General features: G+C 48.9%; 1 long non-coding RNA gene across 1 annotated transcript in view; it reads right to left on the bottom strand.

Moving 5' to 3' along the window:
• Positions 1-847: 847 nt before the first annotated feature.
• LOC125941135 (uncharacterized) overlaps positions 848-14,490 on the bottom strand; it is an 86,798-nt gene continuing 73,155 nt past the window's right edge. The window contains exon 3 of the long non-coding RNA XR_007464157.1: positions 848-1,152. This is a non-coding gene — a long non-coding RNA (uncharacterized LOC125941135). The remainder of the gene's footprint in view (positions 1,153-14,490) is intronic.

Raw genomic sequence — 14,490 nt, 5'->3', positions numbered from 1 at the left:
ACCGTTGTGTCCCAGCGGCTGTGGCGTTCAACAGCTGAACATCAGCTGAACAAAAAGTCGCGGCTTCGATTCCGTCGCAGCAGCATTCCGCCCTCGGTAAGGCGCAGCCTTACCGAGAGTGGAATGCAGCACTACCTGAAATTTCCGCGAACGTTAAAGAAGATCAGGTGGGTCGGCGTAAAATAGGCACGCACTTGTTGTACACACGCTTTATTGTCCAACACGTATGCGAAAATAAGCTCGACAAAACTACCTTTCATGCTATTTTTTTTTACTTCCAAACGCTTTAAAGCATAGGTATTTTTTAAAAAAGAAAAGTGCTCAGATGGTCTCGCACAGTGTGAACAGAGAAAGTCTCTGAAAGCCATCTTTATAGTGCGCGAGTGATCGAGCGCAATTATTCTTTAAACTCGGTTAATAATTCACGCCGACTGCGTCGTATAGAGGCACGTCCCTGAAAGAAAAAGAAAAACGAAAACTCTAGCACAGCCGAAACAAGCACTAAGGCCTTTCGCGCTGCCTGAATGGCTTTCCAAGCTCGCATGCCTGCGTTCGTCCTTGCCTCACAAAGGGCACAAAGAAAGCATGTAGGGCCGCGGAAGGCAATATTTTCTTTCAGGATCCCTTACAGCACCACCGTCTTGCTTGACGCACATCTTGCTCACGCCTCCATATTGAGAGCGCCAGAGGGATTGTGAAGCATGCGCAGCGATGGTGCTCGTGTCTCCGGGAATGCAATCGAGCAAGCCGGAGAGCGCCCCTGCAGTTTAGAACGTGGACCGCCAGTGTGTATAGCTAGTGCTCGCCGCCGGCCGCTTGTATAGTCCCGAAGCATTTGCAGTTCTGGTCAGTCAGCCATATTTGATTTATTGCTTTAACGTTGTTCTAAACAAGGAACCACAGGCGTGGCTGAGATGTCTTGGGGTGCATCTTCGAGCGTTCTGGTGAGATTTTACTCCGAATCACGCAGCTTCATAGAACTTCATTAACGGTTTTAAAATCTAACGCAGCAGCGGTCCTGCTGCTTTCGAGCAAGACCGTGGCTGTCTGTTCCTATAGTGACGGCTCATACGCAGGCTGCGTTGCAGCGCCACACTATCCGATTTCACCGCAGCAGTCGTACGAACTCCCAGCTGACCTCCAACGTGGAGCCTGTAAAGCACGAAGCGGGAAACGAAAATTAAACATTACTGCCTGAAAATATTGAGCAAAACGGTTGTGGTCTACTTGAACAAGGTATAACGCTAGGCATCCGTTATTTTATTCTTTGATAAATACATTTCAAAGCTAATTCGTGGCTCCTGGACACGTTGCGTTGCATTTGATATCGATTACGCTGTCACACGATGGCCTTCAACACCGAACGAAAACAGTTGCAGAACGGCCCCTTAACAAGTTCGCTGTTAAATCTTATACATTTCAACAACAGTTCAAACTGAATAGAAGCCGTGCGTTTGGTAGTTCAACTCAGAAATATTTTTTTTACATAAATTTCATCAAAATAGGCAAGCAAATTATTTTTGAAGTTTAGTATCGCCCCTAACCCTCGCGCTGGCAACATCGCTCGCCGCTGCCACGGGAAGACGCGGATATGGGTTCTCAACACGAAAGTGCCCTTTCCAGATACCGAGCGCCGGGTCGTTGCATATCTCTACCCATGAGAAATACCAGTGGTTTTCCCGCGGCACCGCGATTCGAACCCAGGACCTCGCGCATACGAGGCCGACGCTCTACCATTTCACAACCGCATGCGTTAAAAAAAAAAAAAGGAGTCCGGCGGTCCCATGCCGGCAACTTCCCATCAGGTGGGTGTCCTTCCAAGCGTCTGTAACCCGTAGTTGCAGCGCACGGGGCTTGGGGCGCGCTTGTGCCTATTTTGCCGGTATAGGTACACGGCGGCAGCACCCGTCTGCCTTCCAGAGCAGCGGCGGAGGCTCAACTAGTTCACCGAAGCTGTAGTGGGACAAGGGGCACCCACAGACCTTCGCAAATATCTATAGGGCCAGAAGGTCTGGAAAGAGCCTAGTGTTCACCGTTTCTCGTACAAGTTTATCTTCCGAGTCATCACTTCTTCCAAAAAGTGTGTTTCGCAGGAGGATAATAAGACTTCTGCGGGAAACTCCTGGAAGTTTTGAGCCACACCTTGTAATCCACCTCTCTGTAAACGAATACCGAGCGAGGTACCTGAGGGAGCCAGAACTAATCTGAAGAGGGCTAGATAATTGTACCCTGGGCCCGTATTCACCAAACTTTCTTCAAGCCTAAGCTTTTGGTTATTACGCTAGTAATTTTTCGTAAGAGCTAATTCCAACCAATCCTGATGTTGGACATATTATTATAGCGATGGCGGCTGGCCAGTGGCAAATTGCACTTTCGAATGAAAAGCTTTGTGAATTCGGCCCCTGGATTTTGGGTCAAGCTATAGTTTTATTGCTCAAGCAAGGTATCGTGAAGAGTTTACTGCATGAACATACCGTCCAGGTTAAACCCGCTTTTTCATATGCTTCGAAAGAGGAATTGGGCTATTTGTTATATCACTTGTGTTAGTCTTCCTCACAAATTGAAAGATTGTCAAGAGGTGTTTTCCAGAAATAGTAATCTTTGATTATTTTTCCGATAATGTGACAGCAGAGTCAAGCAAAATCATCCAATCCACTATATTCTGGATGCTAAGTGATATTTATTAATTTTTTTTTTTTGCAGCATCACACGAAAGAAGGGTTGCGATGGAGTTCGTGGCACGGTGGAGCGTTTTGCAACCCGGCACGGCTGGCAAAAATCTTTCGAGGGTTCTACCAGTTGTACCATATCGACACCGCACTAACTGTTCACAATTCACGGCAGCACAATTCTAAGTGACGTCAGAAACGCGTAGCGCGGCAGCACGTATATCCGCCGTGGTGTACACTTCAGCGGCTACCGCGTCCTGCTTCTGAGCTCACGGGTTCGATAGCCTCATTCCCGTGAAGGCGAAATGCAAAAAACATTCGTGCGTGTTTGAGAATCACCGGTGGTGAAAATTACTCCAGAGTTCCCCACTATGCAGCGTCTTCCGCGGTGTTGCTTTCGGACGTTACTGACACGAAACTAAATATTGTGTCGAACATTTTGTTATCACGTAGCTGTCGGCTCTGCAGTTACGGTATGAAGTCTCAATTCCTCGAGAACGCAACAAACAATTAGTTACATCGCTTCATGATGCGACCCATTCAAAACGTGCAAGAAATGCAATAAATGCAACACGGCTTCGGACGCGATACAGGAGGCTCGTTATATATATCACGGATGTTAGAGGTGGTGGTCGCGTGGTATCACAAACAAAAACACGCTCGCGCCAATCAGCCCGGTGGCGTGGTTGAAGTCCGCACAATACCGTGTTGCCGAAGGAACCGCGTGGCGCCCAAAACGGCCCTTCCATTTTAGCAGCGGAGCTGTTTATGCTGAGCGTCATCTCTCGGTCGTCAACAGAAAATGTGAGCCGATCCTGGCGGTAGTGCAGAAAGGGTCCAAGCGCAATGGCATATACCCCAGCGAACTAGCGAAGCTGAGCCTGGCTAAGTCTAGTTAAACATGGTTGGGACTACTTAAGCTTAGTCAATCATCGATAGCCAATCAATAGCTAATCGATAATCGACAGATAATAAATAAATTCCGGGAAATGCTGGGGATGACTTGGTATGCTTAGCCTAGCCCAAAAGCCAGGACTAGCTAGGTGCCCATCACCTCTGCTGTCTCTTTAGCACTGCGCCTCCGGCAAGCTACGCAAATTTTCTTTTCATTCGACGCTTCTCTGCATTCGACACATTCGTGGTCCTCTGTGTCATGCGTGAGGGGAGAGCGACAAAACACTGCGGAGGAGCGGCAGCTCCAAACACCATCGAGTGGCCGACAAGGAAGACGATGTTGGCGGGCGGTCGCATGAGCGGCCGGACGAGTGAGAAAGAGGATCAACCAATCAGTAGTGGGCACGAAACCACGGGTATACGAGGAACGAGCAAAGAGAAGGGGACAGACAGGAACGCTCGGATAAGAGATCGCTCGGAGACGGGGGTTCGAAGATCGCTGTTGTCGAGGTCGGTGTCGTCGGGGTCCAGACTCGAACCCGAGAGCCTCGACAGAACCAGGATGACCCAGGCTGTCCCTGGAGAGATCCGCCGAGCGTAGGGCTTGGCTATTCCTGCTACACCTGCTGCTGTTGGCGTTCCTCCTCCTGGCGCTGATCCTGAGCTCCTGTTGCTGATCCTGAGCCGCCGTGCGGAGAGCAGAGGTCACCTATAGGGATGACTAGAGGCCTAGAGCGACGCTTCTGAGAGGCGCCAGGGCGGAACCGCGAGCCAAGGAACCAGTACGTGCGCCGTTCAGCTGTAGCGATTGCACTTGGACAGCCTTCGACTCCGACAGCCTTGGACTCTGGCGTCCGGGGCTGGCTCTACCGTGCGCCCGCGTCCCTCGTGTGCCACTGCCCGCCACACCACTACCACCGTCAACGCAAGTGCCAGTGCATGCTGTCAACGCACTGCCCGAGTAAATAAGACTTTCGATGGTTGAGTTTTTCTTTATTTGTTCGGGACCGAGAGTCGTTTGAACTTCTCGCGTGGACTAACGTGGCTAGTTGTACTTTTTTATGTACTTTCTGTGTGCTGTTTAGTGTTCTCTTAATTTTTCCTTTTCTTTTTCTTGCAATAAATATTAAGTTTGTTTTGGGGAAAAAATGGCTTCGTCTTTCCTGAACTGAGGCTCTGCCTCAGTTTAACGACTCACACCCGAGGAGCCTGTCATCAAACTCTGCTGTCTTCTCACCTTCTCTGTCCTCTTAGCCCTTCGAGTGCTCGGCGCACTTTATTTCCGTGGCACGATATAACGCTGTGGGTTTTCGCATCAGCGGTGCGTGGTACCACGTGACTACCTTCTCCGATTTTCGTAACATAATCAACATCCGGCTTCACGTCCAAAGCTGCATAAATTTTGTCGTGCGTTTTGAAACGGTTCTATTCAGAAGTGCAATTTTTCATTTATTTCTTTCTCCAGGAAATTAAGCTTCATGCCTCACTTACTGGGTAGACAGCTATTCACTAAAGAAAGACAAGAGAGACGCAAATTTTGTGCCAGCAGTCATTAAATAATTGTCGCAGTTTCACCTGAAAGGCGAAGCATCAATTGCGATAGTAAATTTGTAGAGAGCTATACGGAGTAATGATAGTAGCTTTATCAGCTGTATAAACTTGGACATGCAGCAGCACCGGCAACACGCAGAACTGTTGTCGACGCCGTCAGCGTTTTTCCCGCGTTCGCGCAAAATGCGTGCGGCGTTGGTGACTGTTGCCGGAGCCTCTGATATAAATAGGCACTTGGTGCCGCAGCTAAACGTCGCCTCCCTTCCCCCCCCCCCCCCCCCCCCAAGGCCTTTAGCGCGTCGGAAGAAGGCGCGTTTGCTCTACATATATGGTGATTGTAAAGGGGGAAAGAGACGCCTACTTCTGCCGCCCTTAAGGAAGCACGGCGCAGAACGCGCGTTTGTTCTCCGCCGTGCGTTCACTCCCCGTGAAAGCGCGTGTCCCTCGCGCCCTTTCACTCACACATTTCATTGACGTCATACGGAACCTCACGGCAACGGCGACGGCGACGCCGACGGCAGAAATCTGCTTTGGAGTGTCCATATAATTGCTATCGCAATAAAAAATATATATCCGAGGATACCTAAGCACTCGTGGGTTGTTAATGCGAAAGCATTAGTGTCCAATTGAACGCCGCTGAGCGGTCCTTCGAGTTACGAACTCCTCGCGGGCAAGCCAGCGCGTTGAGACGCTTGGCGCGTTTTGATTGGGCCTTGCCGAGGCGCAGTTAGAACGCAGGCGAGAGATTGCGCGGACAAGGAACGCGCGGATAACACAGGCTTCCGAGAGCGAAGGTAACGTGGACGATGCCCTCTTTTGTCATGCAACACCTGGCGCGCTATCGCGGCAGCAGGCGTCCCCTTTCGCCCGCGCTGCTCCATCGAGGCGCGCTCGTGACGTGGCCTCGCAGCCAATGGCAATGCGATTGTAGGTGCCGTTTCGCTGCTACAGATGACAGACGCCGGCTTCTTCGTTCTGGGTCATTTGACGCTTTCGCATTAAAAACCACCAATCAACCAAATGCGACCACCGCCTGCCCCATCTGTGCTAGAAACCAGCGCGGGGATATTGGACGGCGCTAAATTTTAAAAACAATTTTGTCAATAGAAACGAAAATTGTTTATATAACATTCCCTGAATAAATATATTTAGTTCAACTACCAAGTGCACTGCCTCCCATGTCTTCACTTGAACCACCTCACTTTGCACTTTAAGACTGGATATGAAGCACTTTGCATTATTTCTCGAAATTTGGAAGACATTGCCTCGCTAGTTTCTGTCATGTCAGAGCCCCGACTATCTTTAAACCGTTCCGCACATTCCTTAAAATGGAAGACTGTAGTGCAAATTTACTTCTTTGCAGCAAAATATTTTTAATTATATTAAGTACTGACACAAACTTAACATTTTTCTGGAGGCGCGAAATTATCAAAAAGTAATTGGTCATTTGCTCAATGTGGCTGCGAATCAATGAGGATTGCATTTTCGTTCAGCAAAGGTGGTTGGAAGTAATTCGTGCAGGGAAATAATTTCACTTTTTTTTTTTCAGGTGTCGTTTTGGCAGCTGCTGTGAATTAAAAACGGTGGCTATAAACAGAAAGAAGGAATTATTGCGATAGCAATTATACGGGCGCTCGAGGCGCGTGTGAGGCGTCGCCGCTGGAACGGCCGTCGGCGCCGGCGTTGTCGTACTGCCACGGTGTAGATGCGCATGCGCGGTCCGCGCATAGGGTGTTGGGAGGTCTCGAGGGACGCGCAGTGCGTTTGTACGGTGGCTGCGTTTGGCTGCAAAAGCGACGAAGCCAAATGTACGCACCGCCTCAGTCCGCTCAATCTGCTCTGCCGGAGCCAGAGCAGTGTGCTGGCTTTCACCGCTGGCGTGATGCGCGTTGTGCGCACACACATTAGTGTTCCTGCTCAACAGCTGTGTGCCCATATATCACAATGTGGTAGCAGTGTGATACTGCGTCGACACCATCGAGATGCGACGCCTGCAACCGCGCGTTGGCAGTGCTGTTCATCACGCCAGGGTTTCGAGGCGCCTTCAGCGCAACGCTAAACCTTGTTACGGCTTTCAACGCTTCCAACTTTGTCGTGAAAGATATTTTAGCAGAGGTGTTTATTATTATTATTATTATTATTATTATTATTATTATTATTATTATTATTATTATTATTATTATTATTATTATTATTATTATTATTATTATTTGAAAACGTTCCAAACGTGGATAACTCACGCACAAATCTACAGAAAGTAAGCGGGCATGGTCCAGCGCACTGTTTGTTTAGTTTGACGTGTAGTGGTCCCAGTGGTGAAGGAGGAGGAGGAGGCGGAGAGAAAGAGAAGGCAGGGATGTTAACCAGAAATGCGTCTGTTTGACTACCCTACTCTGGGGGACGGGAAAGAGGGAATAGAAAGATGAGGTAGAGAGAGGAGGGTGGAGGAAGGACACGGTGAGCTCGCGCACGCACGCGGAGGGCCTGAGCAATTCAAAGGCGTTCACATAGGCCAGTCGTCCTCAAGTAAGACAACAGTGCCTTCACAGCTTTGTGGGCTGACGAGCGATGGGGACGGTCTTCAAGGAGCACCTGCACGGACAACGGTCGATCGTCAAGTCGTCGCAATGCGTCCGATAAAGTTTGTCTTTCCGACTGAAATCGATCGCAGTGACACAATAAATGTTCAATGTTCTCTTCGCTGCCACAGACGTCGCACGTGGCCCTTTCGGTCATTCCAATCAAAGCACAGTACGCCTTTGTGAAAGCCACTCCCAACCGCAGCCGGTATAGAAGCGATGCCTCACGTCGGTGAATCCCGGGTGGAGGTCGGAGTTGGAGCGTGTAGCCTCGTGCGCCTTATATTTGGGGTGTTCCACTCTGTTAAAGAGAGCTTGCGTGCCAGGTGACGAAGCTGCCTTTCAGCGTCTGTCCTGGAAAGAGGAATGGGAACGCTATGTTGTTCTTGATGTGACTCTCGGGCAGCTTTGTCAGCGAGATCGTTTCCACTGATGCCGCAATGGCCAGGTAGCCATTGGAAAATAATTTCGTGGCCTTTCTGTTTGACGTTGTGGTGAAGTTTGACAATTTCATACGTTAGTTGTTCGTGAGCTCCACGTCGGAGAACTGCCTGCATACTTTGTAAAGCCGGTCTCGAGTCGGAAAACACGGCCCATGTACCAGGACTCTCTGCGTCTATAAATTGAAGTGCACTGCGCAGAGCCGTGAGCTCTGCAGCCGTGGACGTCGTGACATGTGAGGTCTTGAATCGGATTGTTAGTCCTCTCGTCGGTATAAACACAGCACCGCCAGAACTGGTCGATGTAGTCGATCCGTCCGTATAGACGTGCACATGACTGCTGTATCTCTCGTAGAACAGAAGTAAGCTCAATTGTTTTAGTGCAGACGGTGATAAATCTGACTTTTTCAGAAGTCCTGGAATTCTGAGTCGGACTTCAGGGCGGCACAAACACCATGGAGGAGACACCAGCCTGACCGGAGGTGCGTACCCCGATGTAATCGAGGCACGATATCCACTGACAGTTGTGCTGTATGACGTGCGGGGTCATTCCATGGTGAGTGCGGCGAGGTGGTGGCAAGGAGTCCGGGAAATGTGCCTGACATGTGCACGCATTGCCTCGATGGCGATGTGCGTTGTGATTGAATAATCTTGAGCAATGGCGATAGTTTCAGCCGTTGACGCACTGCGTGGTACTCCAAGGCATATCCTAAGAGCTTGCGCCTGAATGCTTTGAATTGTACGCAAATTAGTTTTGCAGGTGTTGGATATATCAGGTAGGCTGTACCGGAGGAACCCAACAAACAACACCCTGTATAGCTGTAACATGGGTTGTGTGGGTACCCCCCAGTTCTTTCCTGCAAGGAACTTGAACAGATGACAAATAGCCATCAGGCGCTTTTTCACGTGGTTGACATGAGGAGTCCAGGACAGATCTCTGTCAATCACAACTCCCAAGAACCTGTGACTCTTGCTGAACGATATCACTTGTCGGTTGATTGATATGCCGTACGCAGACATTGGCTTCCGCGTAAATGCCACCACTGCGCACTTTTCCCACGTCACTTCCAGTCCTTGTTTACGAAGGTAGCATGATGTCGATGAGGCCGCCTCCTGAAGCCGAGCGCGAAGCTGAAGCCGTGTCACCCCCGACGTCCAGATACAGATGTCGTCGGCGTAGATAGAGAGTCGAACGGTGCTTGGCAGCTTCTCGATTAGTCCAATAAGGGTCAGATTAAAACGCGTCGGGCTTAGTACTCCGCCTTGAGGGACTCCGCGGCTACTGTAATATTGGGGTGTCGGGCCATCCCCGGTGAGCACGTATAATGATCGCATCTGTAGATAGCTGCGAACCCAGAGGTATGTCTTGCCACCAAGTCCTATTACTTCTAGCGCTTTAAGGATGGCTTCATGAGTGATGTTGTCGTAAGCTCCTTTAACGTCTAGAAACAAGGCAGCAGACAAGCGTTTACAGGCCTTCTGGAATTCGACATACGTTACCAAATCGACAACGTTGTCTATATACGAACGGCCGCGCCTGAATCCTGTTAACGTGTCTGGGTAAATTTCATAGTGCTCTAGGTACCACTCCAGTCGCGTTAGAACCATCCGTTCCATTACTTTGCCTATACAACTTGCAAGCGCGATCGGACGGTGGCTTGTCAGCCTTGAGGAGCGGAATCAGGCGACTTGATTTCCATTCCTGGGGAACGGTGCCTGTCTGCCACGAGTCGTTGTACAGGAGCAAGAGTGCCATTCGAGCTCGTTCACCAAGGTTACACAAAGCGCGGTATGTAATGCCATCTGGTCCTGGGGCTGAGGAACGCCTGCATAAAGCGAGCGCAGCTTCAAGTTCGTCCAGAGAAAAAGAGCACTCCATACGGGGATCACGTGAGGATGGTGAGTGGTCAGGAGTCTGCATTCCAGTGGAACTTGCTACACCGGCAATCCTCCTACAGAAGGATTCTGCGACTTCAATCTCGCTGCATTGTAGGTAAAGGCCGAGGGAATTAAATGGGTGGCGCTGTCCAGGGGTTGCACGGAGGCCCCGAACAGTTCTCCATATAAGAGACAAAGGCGTTCGGGGATCCAGAGACTCGCAGAAAGACGCCCATCGTTGTGAAGCCAGCTTATTCATTCGACGCTGTATTTTCTTCTGTGTGCGTCTGGCCAATGTCAAATCATGAATGGACTTTGTGCGCCTATATCTTCGTTCCGCACGGCGTCGAATTGCACGAAGTTTCTCTAGCTCGATGTCGAATTCGGTGCGTTTGGAGCTTTTCAGAGTCGAATGTGTGGCAACCTGTAAGGCACCTTTTATTGCGTCCCCTAGGCTGGATGGCATCTCGTCTCGACAGCGGTCTTCCAGGATTGATTTAAATTTCGGCCAGTCGATGGATTGGACGGCACCGGAGCACTTGGAGCTAGTCAGCCCCTCAATCGTGAGATAAGTTGGGATGTGGTCACTTCCCCGCGTTTCCAAGTCCGCGAACCATTTAACTCTTCTGTTAAAGGAGCGCGAAACAAAGCTGAGGTTGAGACAGCTACTATATACGCCGTTCCTCGCAGATAGGTGGGGTTTCCATCATTTAACAAGCAAAGTTCTTGTTCAGAAGCAATCGACACCAATCTTCTGCCCCTCGAGTTAATCTTGGAGCTCCCCCAGAGGTAATGGTGGGCATTGAAATCCCCAGTGATAACCCATGGCTGTGGAGTCGTTGTCAAAATTTACCGTAAGCGCTCGCAGTTTAGACGACTTGATGGTGATAGGTAGGCTCCCAGAATTGTGAAGGTGACCTTGCTCATCTTCACAGTCAAACACACGTACTGGTTTTCAGTGTCAGGTGGCACTGGATGATGAACATATGTCAAGTCACAGCGTATGAAAACAACCTTCCTGCATTGCCCCTGGGTAGAAGACGTAATGCACTCATACCCGGACAGTCTGATGGGATGTGACAGGTTTGGCTCACAAATGACAATAATGGGAAACTGATTTACGAATACAAACTGTCGAAAATCGGACATACGCGACTTAAGTCCTCTGGCGTTCCATTCAAAGACAGATGCATTCTGGACCTCCTCTTTGAACGATGACTTCTGGCGGGCCATTGCTTTACCCTAGGGCCGCAAGCACTGGACCCAGGGCGTCCAGCACCTGCAGCGCGCTCTGCGCCGCAGGGGTTTTCATGTTGCTGAGTAGAACTCGCATAGCATCCATCAGTGACCGCAACATTATAACTTGGCGATCATCAGTCGTCGTTGGAGCAGTGGTTGGTGAGGGTGTCGATGGAGATGGCATTCGAGGTGTCTCCGTGGCAGGTTGTGCACTTGGAAGTGCGGGCCACTCTTCGGGATGATCGACACTTGATATTTTCTTCGTTTGCGCGGCAGCTTTCATGTTGGCGCTCCGCGTTGATGGAGCAGCCGTTGTGGCGGAAGACGTTGTGTCGCTTTGTGCGGTTTTACGTTGCGCTTTTCGGTGGCGATGCCGTCGCCGTCTAAGTGTAGCGGCAGCCTCGCGGTGTGTGGAATGATCCCGAACCATGCGCTTTAGAACCGCGAATTCCTTCCGCACCCGGATGCGCTCAAACAAATAAGGGTAGAACCGCGTTTTTTTTTTTCGTTTTTTTTTTCTCGAAGTCGCGAGTCTTCTCTAGATCTGTGCAACTTGTCCAGCATGACTCGTGTAGCGAGTTGCTTCTGTGCGGATACGTCATGCTCAGGTGCTCTCAAAATAGAATCTCTTCAGGCAGTGATTGGCTGCGGACGCATTGCAACGAAAAAGTCAGCGTCCGCCGCTCTCGTGCGGATAGGCAGGGCAGCCGCAAAATAGGTGCTGCAGAGTTTCAGACGCCTGTAAACGTTCGCAGTTCTGGCTGTCCACGCAGCAGATGAGATGTGCGTGGCATCGGTAGAAGGCGACGCCTATAAAAGAAGTCGGCTAGCGCGACCTGCAAGCGTGGTTTGGTCGGCCCTTCGCTGCCATACTGTGCAGTGCCGTTGGCCGACGTATAGCGCGGCAGGCATGCTCGCAGTACTTGAACCTGAAGTACTGCGATCAGGGAAAAGCCTGAAGATGGGTAGGTTTTAATAAAGTCCAACTGGGGAGGCTGGAAGTAGTTCGGCTCCGGATAACAGAACAAAAAGTAAACTGTAAAAATAAAAATAAAAAGGACACTTCGGCGAGTGCAATATTGCTAACAAGAGGAAAAAAGAAAGACGAAACATCAACAACGAACGCGAGCCACTGTTCATGAAATCGTCTGTTGTATTTCTGGCGCATATCTGTACTAATAAAGATATATTTCACTGCAGTGAAAGCTGTCCTTTCAAGACGACTGACTGGCCGTGGCCCCAGTACCGTTCAGAAGAGGAGTGCACACTCGAAAGTCCTGCAGGAGTGCTGAAACAGACACATGTATTACAAAAAGCGTCTTATATATATGGAGTAGACGTTGTTCAGGAAGGCTTTAAAAATTTTAATTCTGAGGTTTTACGTGCCAAAACGGCGATCTGATTATGAGGCACGCCGTAGTGGGGGACTCCGGAAATTTAGACCACCTGGGGTTCTTTAACGTGCACCTAAATTTAAGTACACGGGTGTTTTCGCATTTCGCCCCCATCGAAATGCGGCCGCCGTGGCCGGGATTCGATCCCGCGACCTCGTGCTCAGCAGCCCAACACCATAGCCACTGAGCAACCACGGCGGGTCAGGAAGGCTTTGTCTGAGTTTTGTAATAACACGGAGAATATGTATGAAGCCGGCAAGCTTGGTCGCCCATTCACACATGCAGTTTCACCAACATAGGCGGCGCGGTCGATTGCGATCCGTAATGCCTGCAATGGATGACAGAGGGAGTCACTGCGACATAAATGAGGCTTGGATTGCAAAAGATTGCGACACTGGGCTAGTTGACATTATATTTTGTAGTGGAAAACAGCGCGAGAAACAAGGGCTGACATGCACACAAACCCAAAAATTTTGGAATTTTCTAGGTCGCAAGACTGATCACTTGACCAAAATTCGAATTAATAATAGCGTTGTAACGGACTTCACAATCATAGCGCAAGGTTTTAACTCGTACTTTCAAAGCGTGTTCCTTATGGAACGGGCAACCACAGCTAGAATTCCATGTTGAAGATCCTGGTGACGTACCAACTATCTCTGTGAACGGTGTTGGTCTATGCTGCGTAAACTCGCAGATAAAAAATCTGATGGTCCCGATGGGCTTCCAAATGCCTTTCTGAAGCGTTTTTCAGCACAGGTATCTCTTTTCCTAACGAAGATCTTTCAAGTTTCGTTACTTTTGGGTGATTTGCCGGAGGACTGGAGGGGGGCCCGTGTTGTGCCAATTCTTAAAAAAAGGGGTCAAGCTAACTATTTCTAATTATCGACCTATTTCAGTCACTTCCTCTTGTTGCAAGTTGCTTCAACACATAGCTTCTGGTTATCTTAATTCCTATCTTGCTGAAAATAACATTTTATTACCTGTGCAACATTGCTTCCGGAAAGAAATTCCACTGCAACACAGTTAGTTATAACAATTAATGATTTTTCTGTTGTGCTTGATAAATCAGGGCAGATTGAGGTACTTATTTTAGATTTCCGCAAGGCATTTGACACAGTTCCCCACAGTAAACTCATTTATAAACTGGAAAGTATTGACGTCCCTACTTACCTTGTTAATTAGATTAATGCTTATTTAAAACACAGTTCACAGTACATAGAGGTTAATGGTTGTAAATCTGAAGTGCTTCCAGTTACGTCAGGTGTACCCCAAGGAAGCGTCTTAGGCACGCTGCTCTTTCTAATTTATATCAATGATTTGCCGGCTGCTATTTCTGAAAATGTCTTTGTCAGGCTTTTTGCAGATGACGGATCCATTCTTTTTAAGAGCATAAACGTGCATAATGATCATTACATCTTACAAAACTCGCTGTTAGCCGTTCATCATTAATTGGTGCCTTAGATGGAATATGCAACTTAACCTAGATAAAGCTGTCATCTTGCTAATTTCGCGCAAGAAGCAGGTTTCTCCTTTCTCTTAATTACAGCCTTCTAAATCATTCTATTAAGAAGGTCACACATCATAAATACTTAGGGGTTACATTAACAAACGATTTAACATGTGCTACGCATATTTCAAACATTTGTTCCTCATCATTTTCCAAGCTGTGCTTTCTGAGGCGGAAGCTTAGAGGCGCTCCAAGTAAGCTTAAACGTCTTGCATACATAACATTTAATAGATAAACATTAGAGTATCTGGCGTCGGTCTTATGGCACCCGTTGATAAAGAAGGACATTTGCCAGCTTGAGATGGTGCAAAGGCAAACGATTAGGTTTATTTGTAACAA

The sequence above is a fragment of the Dermacentor silvarum genome, chromosome 1 (genome assembly GCF_013339745.2).
Source record: "Dermacentor silvarum isolate Dsil-2018 chromosome 1, BIME_Dsil_1.4, whole genome shotgun sequence".
Taxonomy (NCBI): domain Eukaryota; kingdom Metazoa; phylum Arthropoda; class Arachnida; order Ixodida; family Ixodidae; genus Dermacentor; species Dermacentor silvarum.
Note: the sequence above shows the minus strand (reverse complement) of the source record. Positions and strands in the feature narration are given on the sequence as shown.